At 36.5% G+C, this 14,100-nt stretch overlaps 1 protein-coding gene across 2 annotated transcripts in view; it reads right to left on the bottom strand.

Moving 5' to 3' along the window:
* ZPLD1 (zona pellucida like domain containing 1) overlaps positions 1-13,652 on the bottom strand; it is an 83,549-nt gene extending 69,897 nt beyond the window's left edge. The window contains exons 1-2 of one of the 2 annotated variants that reach the window (XM_061383148.1): positions 13,414-13,652; positions 10,291-10,438 (exon numbers count right to left, since the gene is read on the bottom strand). The gene's annotated coding sequence lies outside the window, so the exon portion shown is untranslated. Of the gene's footprint in view, positions 1-10,290; positions 10,439-10,618; positions 10,702-13,413 lie in introns of those variants that run through there. The other variant, XM_061383227.1, reaches the window with a different exon arrangement.
* Between the last annotated feature and the right edge of the window lie 448 nt (positions 13,653-14,100).

Raw genomic sequence — 14,100 nt, 5'->3', positions numbered from 1 at the left:
GTTAACAGTCTATCAGGAGCAGCATGAAAACCAAGGCTTATCATGACAAATGTCTCTGACCCAAAGAATTACACAAAAAGTGTCATCCAGCAATACATACTTAAATGCTAAGTAAATTTCAGTGGGTGTTTAGTGTGGTCCATTCATTAAAGGACTCCATGAAAAAGATAAAATATAAATGGGATTTAAAGAAAAGGAGGAATTAGATCTTTCAAAAACATTAAAATAATCTCATTTTCTCCTTCTTGTGATATTTGAAAATCTAAATAAATAAACTCCCTTCACAAACAGAAATCAAAACAATGAAACAAAGAACAGCTTTGTTTTCAATCTATCTGAATATCCCTTGAGTTTATCTGACCCATTTAGAAGAATGCTATAACCCAAAGGCTGTGATGAAAATGGTGGGTTTAGATTAGAAAAACCTTTTGAAATAATTACTGTGCTAGTATATTAGTGGGTCAGGAACAACAACAATGTTGCTGTATATATCCCATACTATATACAAGATAGTGTATATCCCATACTATATATGGGATAGTATAGGATGGAGTGGATAGACTATTTTTGTAAAATGTGTATGTGCTGTACATGTATAGATGGATGTGTGTTTACTAGTCTACAATGCAAAATATCTTACTGTGAGTTATAGTCAGAGGTTTGAAACTCAGGAGTTTAGAATGTAAGAGTCTAAAGGTACTCAAATTGGAAACATAAGAGACTACAGACTAAATGTAGAAACATGGTACCCATGGGTTACATGGTCCCTACCCACAAACATGTTGCCACACAAAAGAAGCAAGCAAAAGGAAGACAGTATTCCCAGCCTTAACTGTTCACAAGAACAATGATGAAAGAAAACATATTCCATGTTCTGAGTAAGGACTCAAAGCTGGATTATAGAGTCATTATTTATGTCTTAGAGGATTAATGTTATAAATATATATTAAGGAAGTAGAGGTGATAAATACTTATATAAGGAATCTTCTGAATTTAAGGAGAAAATGAGGAAGATAGCTAAAGGGCAGTTAGTATCTAGAGGAAATTTTTCACAAAGGGATCACTGATACTAGAAAAGAGAAATACAGTTGAAAAACCCCTTGAGGGCTGGAGAGAAGACAATTTGTAATGATAAATTCCTCTTTGCCTAGATTCTGTTTCTTGATAGAGGGAGGGAAAAAAAGGCAGCCTCTTGCACAGAATTAGATAATTAATATCTATCTGATGAGTAAACAAAAAATTGTTGTTGCTAAGTCGTGTCTAATTTCCTGAACCCATTGACTGTAGCCCACCAGGCTCATCTGTCCATGGAATTTCCCAGGCAAGAATACTAGAATTTCCTTCTCCAAGGGATCTTCCTGACCCAGGAATTGAACTCACATCTCTTATGTTTCCTGCACTGGCAGGCGGATTCTTTACCACTGAGCCACCTGGGAAGCCCAAACAAAAGACTGGGGCTGGTATTTTTAGTTACTCTTTACAGGAAGGAATTCATGTCAGTACAACCACAGTAGCACCGTACAATTTTCTCCAGCATTTTACCAAGAAAACTCAACAATTTCAAAAGTGCTGTCTAGACCAGAGAATATAATCTGTGGCTAAAGAAGATGGAATGAGCCATAGGAAGATCAAACTCAGCCCTGCTTCATTGCACCACACTCACTAGCCATGTGAACCACATGATCACAGAAACGGGCACACAATAAGACTTTTTGAAAATGTAAATATCATTGTTCAAAGCTTCATGTTCAAATCTCTAGTTATTGCTCTGTGACATACATGAGACTCATTCAACTTGTGAATCATGTAAGAAATTACAGACTAGTTCCCTCTTGTTATGTTACACTTGTAACCAGAAAGCTACTCTTTGAAAGTTGGCGTATGCAAAAAAAAAAAAAAAAGAGTCATTTTAACTTTTAATGAAAATAAGATGTGTTTACAATGAAAAAAATCTAAAAAGAAATCATTGCAAAGCCAAAGTATGAGGTTAATTTTCTGTATCCATAGCAGAGCTGTCTGCATTAACCTCGGGAGTTTTAAGAAATACTGAAACCTAAATCTCTCCCTCCAGTGATTCTAATGAGTACGTATCCCTCCCAGATGGTGCTAGTGGTAAAGAACCAGCCAATGCAGAAGATGTAAGAGACTCGGGTTCAATACCTGGGTTGGGAAGATCCCCTGGAGAAGGGCGTGGCAATCCACTCCAGTATTCTTGCCTGGAGAATCCCATGGACAGAGGAGCCTGGCGGGCTATTGTCCATGGGTTGCAAAGAGTCAGACACAAATGAAGTGACTTAGCATGCATGCAGCATCCAAAATTGAGAACCACTGAGACAGAAGAATAAGGTTTTGATACAATTAAGATTTCATTTATAGTTGTCTATTTTTTATTGGTAAGCAGATTATTTTTTTCTTCACCATGGCTCTGCAACAGGAGTCTGAAAATAGAACCTCCAGAGAAGGGCAGTGCCACCTGATGTTACAACATGCAGCTTTTGTCCACAAGAGTCAGCAACATAACATATTTATGAAACTACAGAAAATGAGTTAAGGTTCAACTATGGTTGCTTTGATATAGTTCTGACAAATAAAGTGAAAGATATTGAATCAGAAGCAAAACATTTATAGGAAAAGAAGTAGGGAATCTTCTTTCCCACTGGGAGACTTATCCTCTTGTGGTTCTTCTCTAGTCAAGTGAAGTAGGATTTTATTGTTTCCTCAAATAATCATGACACTTCACACCATGGCTGATGAATCCTACAAATGGACTGCTTTGATCATATGCACCTGCTCAAATTGCTTCGTCATTTCTAATACCTTTTCCTACTCACCTGCCCAACTTCAGGTCTTTAAACTCCAACATCCAACCAACCAACCCACTCTAGACTTTGCATAGTTCCCAAAAATTAGAGGTTATTTTACACATCTATAGCTTTGCTCACTTGGCTGACTTTGTTTGGAAAACTCTTTCCAATTCCATTCAGCCTTTCAAGAATCAGCTCAAACACAGGTCTTTTTTCAATATATTCCTCTATCATGACAACTGTTCTTGCTTATTGAGTTGTCAAATTGACCATCAGAGTCTTTACACCATTCTATAATAGTTTTAAAAATGTGTTACACTTAGAACAAGGTTTATCAAAGCCAGCACTATTGACATTTTAGACTGGATAAATTCTTTGTTGTAGGATGTTTTAATAGAATTGTAGGATGTTTAAAGGCATCCCTGGCTTCTACCAACTGTCTACCAGAACTCCCCCTCAAGTAATGAGCACTTCATATTCCAGACACTGCCAAATGCCTCCTGCTGTCAAAATCATCCCAGATTTTGGCATCTTTGATATCCCTTGCTGCTGCTGCTGCTGCTAAGTCACTTCAGTCATGTCCAACTCTGTGAGACCCCATAGATGGCAGCCCACCAGGCTCCCCGTCCCTGGGATTCTCCAGGCAAGAACACTGGAGTGGGTTGCCATTTCCTTCTCCAATGCATGAAAGTGAAAAGTGAAAGTGAAGTCGCTCAGTCGTGCCCGACTCTTAGCGACCCCATGGACTGCAGCCTACCAGGCTCCTCCATCCATGGGATTTTCCAGGCAAGAGTACTGGAGTTGGGTGCCATTGCCTTCTGCGTTGATATCCCTTAATAAACCTGTAAATTTCATGAAGGCAAGAACATTATATTCATCTTTGTATTTAGAATTTAGCATAATGCCAGGTCCACTGTAGATTCTCAAGATATGTTTGTTAAATGAATGATTACTGCTGCTGCTGCTAAGTCACTTCAGTCGAGTCCAACTCTGTGCGACCCCATGGACTGCAGCCTACCAGGCTTCTCCATCCATGGGATTCTCCAGGCAAGAACACTGGAGTGGGTTGCCATTTCCTTCTCCAATGCATGAAAGTGGAAAGTGAAAGTGAAGTCGCACAGTCATGTCTGACTCTTAGCAACCCCATGGATTGCAGCCTACCAGGCTCCTCCATCCATGGGATTTTCCAGGCAACAATACTGGAGTGGGGTGCCATTGCCTTTTCCCAATGAATGATTATCTTGTTACAAAAGTGCTACTGATAGTAAAACACTGTGAAAATGTAGAACCATGATAATACTTAATTTAAGAATCACATCACTAATGAAGTTAAAATTTTTAATTTCATCAAAATGTCACTTAAATTAAAATCCTCAAATTCACACACTCATCACTAGAAATTATTTGTATTAATTTTTATGTGGCTTTAATTTTTAAATTAAATTAGTGGAGGTGATGGAATTCCACCTGAAGTATTTCAAACCCTAAAAGACGATGCTGTGAAAGTGCTGCACTCAATATGCCAGCAAAATTGGAAAAATCAGCAATGGCCACAGGACTGAAAAAGGTCAGTTTTCATTCCAATATCAAAGAAAGGCACTGCAAAGGACGTTCAAACTACCACACAGTTGCACTTATCTCACACGCTAGCAAAGTAATTCTCAAAATTCTCCAAGCTGGGCTTCAACAGTACGTGAACTGTGGACTTCCAGATGTTAAAGCTGCATTTAGAAAAGGCAGGGGAATCAGAGATCAAGTAGCCAACATGTGTTGGATCATAGAAAAAGCCAGAGAGTTCCAGAAAAACATCTATTTCTGCTTTATTGATAACACTAAAGCCCTTGACTGTGTGGATCAAAACAAACTGGAAAATTCTGAAAGAGGTGGGAATACCAGACCACCTGACCTGCTTCCTGAGAAACCTGTATGCAGGTCAGGAAGCAACAGTTAGAACTGGACAAAGGAGTACGTCAAGGCTGTATATTGTCACCCTGCTTATTTAACTTATATGCAGAGTACATCATGAGAAGTGCTGGGATGGATGAAGCACAAACTGGAATCAAGATTGCTCGGAGAAATATCAATAATCTCAGATATGCAGATGACACCACCCTTAGGGCAGAAAGTGAAGAAGAACTACAGAGTCTCTTGATGAAAGTGAAAGAGGAGAGTGAAAAAGTTGGCTTAAAACTCAACATTCAGAAAACTAAGATCATGGCATCCAGTCCCATTACTTCATGGCAAATAGATGGGAAAGCAATAGAAACAGTGACAGATTTTATTTGGGGGGCTCCAAAATCACTGCAGATGGTGACTGCAGCCATGACATTGAAAGATGCTTACTCCTTGGAAGCAAAGTTATGACCAACTTAGACAGCATATTAAAAAGCAGAGACATTACTTTGCAACAAAGGTCTGTCTAGGCAAAGTTATGGTTTTTCCAGTGGTCATGTATGGATGTGAGAGTTGGACTCTAAAGAAAGCTGAGTGCCGAAGAATTGATTCTTTTGAACTGTGGTGTTGGAGAAGACTCTTGAGAGTCTCTTGGACTGCAAGGAGACCCAACCAGTCCATTCTAAAGGAAATCAGTCTTGAATATTCATTGGAAGGACTGATGTCAAAGCTGAAACTCCAATAATTTGGCCACCTGATATGAAGAACTGACTCTTTAGAAAAGACCCTGATGCTGGGAAAGATTGAAGGCAAGAGGAGAAGGGAACGACAGAGGATGAGATGGTTGTATGGCATCATCAACTCAATAGACATGAGTTTGAGTAGGCTCTGGGAGTTGGTAATGGACAAGGAAGTCTGGAATGCTGAAGTCCAAAGAGTTGAACACGACTCAGCAACTGAATTGAATTTTTTTTAAATGAGATTTTAGGTCTAGAACTCTGATTTGAAATTACACCTAAATATATAAAGCTTAGAGTAAAAATTGATTGAATTTAGTTACCTGATTCCAAGTTTTTTAAACATTCAGCTAGCATTTTTATGTTCTTTGAATAGCTTTAATTACTTCACTTTAAAAAAAAAAAGTTCATCTAATACCTTTATGTCCTGTAAATAATATTTCCAAGCTCTTAAATTTTTTACAAACTAAAACCCACAAAAGTTAATTATAGTCCCTTCCTAAGTCTCCTTTCACTCCACTATCATTGATGGAACACATTCTATGATAGAATTGATAAAGTAAGGAATTTTAAAATGCAGATATATATACTTTAATTTTAAATACTTATTCAAAATAAGTTCTTAAATAGAGTTGCTGTGCCAGAATTCAACCATATGAATACAAATATACATAGTACACTAATAAAGGTAAGTTTTTAAAATGTATTCTATAATAATGACTTAAAATTTCTAGAAGATTAGTATTTTAAAAACTATCAAATATATTAATTTCTTATATCCAAAGTATTATTAATTACATTTGAAACAAAAAGAAAAGTTAGCCATGAGTTTTTTTCTTTCCAATTCCATAGTATATCTTACCTACAAGAAAATGGTTTAATTTGAAAGTATAATTCATGTAATGTACAAAAAATTTTCATTCAGTGGTTTAATGATGGTATATCCCAATAAGAGTGCAGTTATATGAACACTGGTTATTTATTAGGTAAGTGTATTTAAACAAATATCATATTTTAAATTCTACATTTTGACAATAAATGGTCTTCCTTCTTATTCTAATGATTTGATTTCATATTAAATGACTATAATATTATTGAAAGTTTAAAGTTAACCCCATTTTAAAGAAAATCTTAACATAACAAATAAAGCCACTGACATTTTCATTTGGTCTCAGTTACGTTTTAAACAAGCAAAACTTTTTGTGTATCCAGTATCTGAATTTTTCACATACACAGCAATAGAAATAACAAAATGTCATATTAATCTAAATTTAACTTTGCTGAGTTGGTTCTCTATATGACTTTGTTACTTTAAAAAAGCCCATAGAACAGTCTTTTGGACTCTGTGGGAGAGGGAGAGGTTGGGATGATTAGGGAGAACGGCATTAAAACATGTATATTATTATATGTGAAACGAATCGCCAGTCCAGGTTTGATGCATGATACAGGGTGCTCGGGGTTGGTGCACTGGGATGACCCAGAGGGATGAGATGGGGAGGGATGTGGGAGGGGGGTTCAGGATGGCGAACACATGTACATCCGTGGCAGATTCATGTTAATGTATGGCAAAACCAATACAATATTGTAAAGTAATTAGCCTCCAATTAAAATAAATAAATTTATATTAAAAAATAAAAAGTATTTACTTATAAATATAAATAAATAAATAAATTATTGGCTGCATTGAGTCTTAAAAAAAATAAAAATAAAAAAGCCCATAAATAAACATGTATCTAATTTTGGTTTTCATATTCCTTACATATAGCCTACTGTGAATTCTAGAAAATTAATGCTTTAAACCAGGGCTCAGTAAACAGTAGGCTGAATTCTACCCATCCTCTATTTTTGTATGTATCATGAACAAAAGCAGTTTTCACATTTTTAAATGATTGAAAAATTCTTTCATTTCTTTCATTTCATAAAAAGCCAAAATTATATGAAATTTTAAAATTCTAGACTTTTTGGAATTCCCTGGTTGCCCAGTAGTTAAGATTGTGCTTCCACTGCAAGAGGCAAGGAACTAAGATCCAAGCAAAGGTGGAGTTTGGCCAAAAAACTTTTTTAAAATTCCATTATCTGCAAATGAAATATTATTGAAATATCACTACACTCACTTGTGTATGTATTTTTCTAAGGCTACCATATCAAATTTGAGTAGTCATGACTGAGACCAAAAAGACTAAAATAGTCACTGTCTACCCTTTACAGAGTTTAGAGATCCTGCTTTAAACAATTAGTATATGGATATCATACATACAACATGTAAATCTATGAAATAGGACACAGTACATTTCTAAGGGGATTTCTTTCAGCCAATATTGTTTTCTCAGTAACATATTTTTTCTGTAAACCTTGGTTAAAGGCCATTGTGTGCTAAGTGGCTTCAGTCGTGTAGGACTCTTTGTGACCCCATGGACTATAGCCAACCAGGCAACTCTGTCGATGGGATTCTCTGGGCAAAATCCTGGAGTGGGTTGCCATTTCTTCCTCCAGAGGATCTTCCTGACCCAGAAATTGAACCTGAGTCTCTTATATCTCCTGAATTTGCAAATGGGTTCTTTACCACCAAATACTTACTACAATGTTCTTAAAATATTTGGAAAACTACTACTGAACTAGGGAATTGACCATTTACTTTTTTGAGGCATACTTTTTTTTTTTCTTTTACCTCATCACTGAAGTCTTTAGAGTTTGAAATTCCTATATTTCCTCACTTGAAGTCAAATAACAAGATATCTAATAACAATCATCAATGACTCTGAATCTGTAAACTCAGGCTAATATTAACTTTATCATATTTTAGTGAAGCTGTTCGGAGAAGGCGATGGCACCCCACTCCAGTACTCTTGCCTGGAAAATCCCATGGACAGAGGAGCCTGGTGGGCTGCAGTCCATGAGGTCGTGAAGAGTCGGACACGACTGAGCAACTTCCCTTTCACTTTTCACTTTCATGCATTGGAGAGGAAATGGCAACCCACTCCAGTGTTCTTGCCTGGAGAATCCCAGGGACAAGGGAGCCTGGTGGGTTGCCTTCTATGGGGTCATACAGAGTCAGACATGACTGAACTGACTTAGCAGCAGCAGCAGCAGTGAAGCTGTTACGTCTGGTTTCCAGGTATATCATTTTGTAATGAAGACAAAACATAACAATCCAGATCAAGTTTAATTTTTATTCTTGACTCAGTTTACATTCCAGCTTAAATACAGGAAAAGAAAAAGCACATGAATTTGGTAAATTAAACAAAAAGTTGAATTCATTGAAGCAATACTGCTAATAGGTGTTTAAATGATGCAGAAGATTTATCATTCTCTCCTAATGAACTTAACACTATTCAAGCTTTTGAAAAAGCTACAGAAGCATAAATTGCCAGTAATTCTCTTTGATACCTTAACTAAATAGATAATAGTCTGAGCATCTGCTCATAGTTCAAAAGTTACCTTTAAAACAAGATTTCCTTGCAGAAAAATTCAATTTTTATTATCTACTCATATTATTATAGGCCTTCTTTAAAGAGGGGGCAAAAGTTTTAAATGTCTTACAAGGAATGTAGAATTTGTTTTAATATTTTACATGATCTTGCTACTACATTATATGACTATTAACTGAAGCCTGGTGTTCTGCAGTCCATGGAGTCACAAAGAGTCAGACACAACTGAGCGACTGAACTGAACTGAACCGAATGATGACTATATTTGATTTTCAGGACATTTCTGAAAATCTCTAAAGAAAATGGACATAGAGACATATATTCTTCTAACCATTATAACTATCAGTGAAGAAAAATCAAAATTCATTTAGGGACATTAAAAAATGTATAACTAGGAACAATGGTTCAAATAATAGTTCTAATACGTGCCTCATAAGAAAGCATAATAAAGAAGTATTTTCTACTGTGTATTAAAAGAAATATTAAGGTTTTAACTAAAATCAACTCCTTTGTTTTGCTACCAAGTTTATTTAAACAAACAGTTTAGAATTGTTTTTCTTTGGCCCTTAAAATGAATTATGAGAAACCAATTTACAGTAGCAAAACAAATAATGTCACACTCCTAAAAACCAAAAAGATTATTATCTCCAACACTGGAATCTAAGAAGTGAGGTATCTTTCTTAACACCCCAAACAACCGGTTTTACCAAAGGCAATCTTGGAAAGAAGGAGCCTTAGAGATCACCCAAGAAATGGAAATCACAACATTCCCTCTAAGTCACGGATGACTTTTCCCAGGTTATGTGAGATTCCATGTCAATTCTAACAATACTAGGTTCATCTTTAAAATAATTTTCATTAAAAAAATATATTATAATTATTTTTAACTATCATATCATTTTTGCAGTGAGCGATGATGCCATATTCAGCCAACATTTTATGGTATGATAGAACTCAGATAAGAAATCTCAAATGTAAATTGCCTGCTTGTTTCTATTAATGGAACATCTGTGGGCCGAAGCCAATTGTTGGTGGACCATGTATAGGACTCAAGCCTGGAATACAATGGTGTGGAAAAACCTGTCCAACATTTGACCTGAAGCTCTAACATTAGAATTGAAGAAGTTTCCTAAAAGGTCAGTTCTTTCTACAAATTTAATCAAAATATTTTGGATGCATGGGAATACAGTTCACAAAATAAAGTTTTGTTTCTATCTTTCTGCTCCCAAATATGGGAAGATGTTTTTCCTTTTGGTATATTTAATTCCCAGTCTAGCTTCTACACGTCCCTGGAATCACACTATCAGAAGAGTTTTACTAGAGGCTTCCTTGCATCATAAAACACTATTAAATTAATATGAATTTCCATGCTTACTAAAAGGGGAACATTTGCAGTCACATTAGGTGGCTTAAGTGCTGGGCACTTACCCAAGTCCTCGGATCGGTGGAATCAGCTGTCTTCCATGTGCCTGGCTCTGTGGCGTGTGGCTGAGTGCTCAAATCCCTGGCCCTACCACACTTATTCAGAAAAGTCTGTATCCTTCAAATGGGAGAAGAGCTGCTCATTATGAGAAGTCTAAAAAAAAAAAAAAAAACAAAAACTGGATTTTAGACAAGCAGATGTTTCCACAGGCCCCAGAAGGTTTTACAAGACTAATCATCACCAACATGAAACTTGAGCTCATCTTTTATAAACTTTTGTTTCCTTCCAACTATATCTCTTTCAATTTTCATTTCATTCCCTCTTTTTTCCTACCTGCTTTTGATCTTCTATTTTATACTATAGAGAAGTCTCGAGTGGTATGCATGAAGCGAGCCATCATCAGCCTGATGAGGGAAAGTCTGCTGGTGTAGAAAAAAAAAATCATAAAGTAAGAAACAAGACCTGAGACTGGATTGGGAGTTAATCTGCATGGTTATCAATGTCCTGTTGTGCTTCGTGAAAGATGCCTGGTCCTTTCAATACTATACTTCATGCAGCGATGAAAATGGGATATGGAATATCATAGTGAAAGCTGGTTTGATTGGGATGATAATGACTAAGAAGCCATCAATGCAAAAAACCCAATAGGAACCAATTATGAATAAAGAACCAGACACTGAACCTGCTTCATATTCTCTGCTTTTGATTAGAGGCCTCCACCAGGCTTTGGAGCCTTGGGATAGGTTTGGACTTCATTTATTTCACCCCAATAGCTATTATATTTCTCCTTGAGTAAAAAGTGGGAACCTGAGTCTTGGATGCCACGGGGAAAGTTTTTTGAAATATTCTGATCAGAGTAAAGCTTTTCTTCGTGTACTACTGTGCTTAGGAATGACTGTGAGCTAGATTGAAGCCCATTGTATAGATTTATATTATTCCATAGGCTATTAAATAATAATGGCTATCCTGAAAAATCACATTATCTTATCAGTAATATCACTAGCTCATACCTTTATAAAATTTTACTTAATTCATTTGGCTCAGGGTACTTTAACATTTACATTCTCAGTTGCCTCTGTGATAGAGGCAAGTTGCCTATAGCTTCTGTGAACTGAGATTAAAATCCAAGAGTTCAGCCTTTTAAGATTTCTAGTAAATCCCCTGAACCAACCTCTTTCCCTAAATGGTGAATGAATTTAAAGCTAATATAACTACTAAAAAAAAAAAAAAATAGCCAGGGGCTTTTCACATTGCCTTCTATATCCTATTTAGTATTGAAAAAGAGTTTGGTGCTTTCTATACCTAACAAATTCAGGTTCATGTTTTTCAGGGAGGTGTCAGCTGCATAAACAAGCATAGTTATAATACTATTCTACTCATGAGCAAATATGAGGTACATGAATCTACCAATTTTTTGAATCCCATCAATATAAAATTCCTTGTATTTTTTTTGGTTAAAAACATAAAAATGATCCTAAGAAACCTCTTTTTAGGCCTTCCTAATTATGTTGAACTGTGGTGTTGGAGAAGACTCTTGAGAGTCCCTTGGACTGCAAGAAGATCCAACCAGTCCATTCTGAAGGAGATCAGCCCTGGGATTTCTTTGGAAGGAATGATGCTAAAGCTGAAACTCCAGTACTTTGGCCACCTCGTGCGAAGAGTTGACTCATTGGAAAAGATCCTGATGCTGGGAGGGATTGGGGGCAGGAGGAGAAGGGGATGACAGAGGATGAGATGGCTGGATGGCATCACCGACTCGATGGATGTGAGTTTGAGTGAACTCCGGGAGTTGGTGATGGACAGGGAGGCCTGGCGTGCTGCGATTCGTGGGGTTGCAAAGAGTCGGACATGACTGAGCAATTGAACTGAACTGAACTGAACTGAATTATGTTGACAGAACTGCAGCTTTATTCTCCAGAGGCTATTTTACTTTATAATGAAACTTTTCAGTTAGATGTTTTCAAGTAACGTTTCAGGTTTTACCTTGAATGCCATGGTTTCTGCCATGGTTTCTACTATTTTAAAAGTTAAATAGAAACGCAACATCAAGCAGCAATTAATAAATTCTGTCATTTATAGCAAAAAAAAAAAAAAAACCAGTAGCTTCTATCCTATTTGAAAATGAGCATTTCATAAATATTGAATACCATTACCATTAGTTGGTTAGCTAAAAAGATAGTAATTCCATTAGAGGCTTTCAGCAAGGAAGATATAAAATAGTTAAGATGAAGTGGCTGACATTATTTGTTACTACTTTGCTTTAAAAACGCGATGAGCAGCAATGTTGTATGTTCTACAGACTTCCAAGGGGAAATTTTTACCAGTTGTTTGAAAACTCTGAGCCTTTTATTAATAGGATTTCCTGTCTTACAGTCTGTGAGACTTGGTTGAAAATATACTTAGTTGTCCATGTAGTATATGCTTGTATCAAAGAATAATTTTAGCCTTATAAAATATTCATCAGTATCTGATAGCACCAGAAGTGGAAATCTGACTGTCATCCTGTCCAGAAAAGGACTTACTTAATGTTTCATAATCAGAGGACATGACCAATACCCTTTAGTTCCTAAAAAGGCTGAATTTAGGTTATGGAGGCACCCTGATTCGTAACTGTTTCCTTAAATTAGATGGCTCCTTCCCAACTTCCTTTAAAGATTATGTAACTAAAATCCCAATGACTGAATTCCTCCAGCTGAAAAATGAAAGTAAAATGACTCCCTTGTCACATGGAGCAATAACAGAGCCCAGTTCGTAAGTCGATGCTCTAGGACCTTGCTTTCAGGAGAGCTGCATTCTTCCTGTTATTTAATAAAAGCATCTTTCCAATATGTGGCATGAAGGTGAGATTTTTGTCTTCCTAGGTTTGTCTAGAGTCAAACCTAGAATGATGACGTTCACCAGCACTTTGTGTATTGAGGAAAGGACAAAGGTTGATTTCTGCTGTAGTCTCACAGAGTTCTCTCTCAGCAATGGAGCTGCCTCCAGGGCTCATTGTGTGCCCTCTGTGCTTCGCTATGTATTATACAATTGCTTCCTGGATGATTTATCTCATCCAGTTTTATAGCACTTATTTTCTAAAATAACTTCATAACAATTCATTGATAAGTCTTCTCCCTCCAGACACATACCTGAATGCAATCCCTGCTGTGGATTCTTCTTGTTCCCCAATGCTTCTCTAGTACTCAGAAGAAAGCCTGGCCTACATGAGGCACTCAATAATATATTTTGAATAAACAAATGAATGAAGAAAAACAGTGAGGAATTACAGAAAATGTATTTGAAAGTAGGAAAAATATGTTTTTCTCAAAGTTAAAGGAAAAGATAAGAAAGACTAGTTTTAGCATAATTTTCTATTAAAGTTCTAGCTTCCCACTATAGCACTGTATTATAAAGTAAGAATTTTGTTGTGATAACCTCTGTGCTTGATAAAGTTTGATGTTTAGTCTCATTTTCAGAGTTATTTTTTGTTTTAAGATGGACTTGATCTCATATAAATGACCCCTCATAAAAATATGTGTATACACACACTGACTGCTTATTTTTTGGCTGCATGGCAGAGCATGCAGAATCTCAGTTACCCATCCAGGGATGGAACCTGGGCTCCCTGCAGTGGAAGTGCAGAGTCTTAATCACTGGACCACCAGAAAGCCCCAAATTAATTTTTAAACTTTTCTTGATATACAATCAATTAAACCAGCAGCCAGAAAATAGTTTTTGACATCAGAGAGTGTCCTGCACAGATTTCCTTTACTATTCATTTTCATTTGGCATGTAGGCATCTCAGAGATGCACCCTGGCAGTTTTCTTACTATTGA

This window comes from Bos javanicus, chromosome 1 (genome assembly GCF_032452875.1).
Source record: "Bos javanicus breed banteng chromosome 1, ARS-OSU_banteng_1.0, whole genome shotgun sequence".
Classification (NCBI taxonomy): domain Eukaryota; kingdom Metazoa; phylum Chordata; class Mammalia; order Artiodactyla; family Bovidae; genus Bos; species Bos javanicus.
This window is presented reverse-complemented; position numbering and strand designations above follow the sequence as displayed.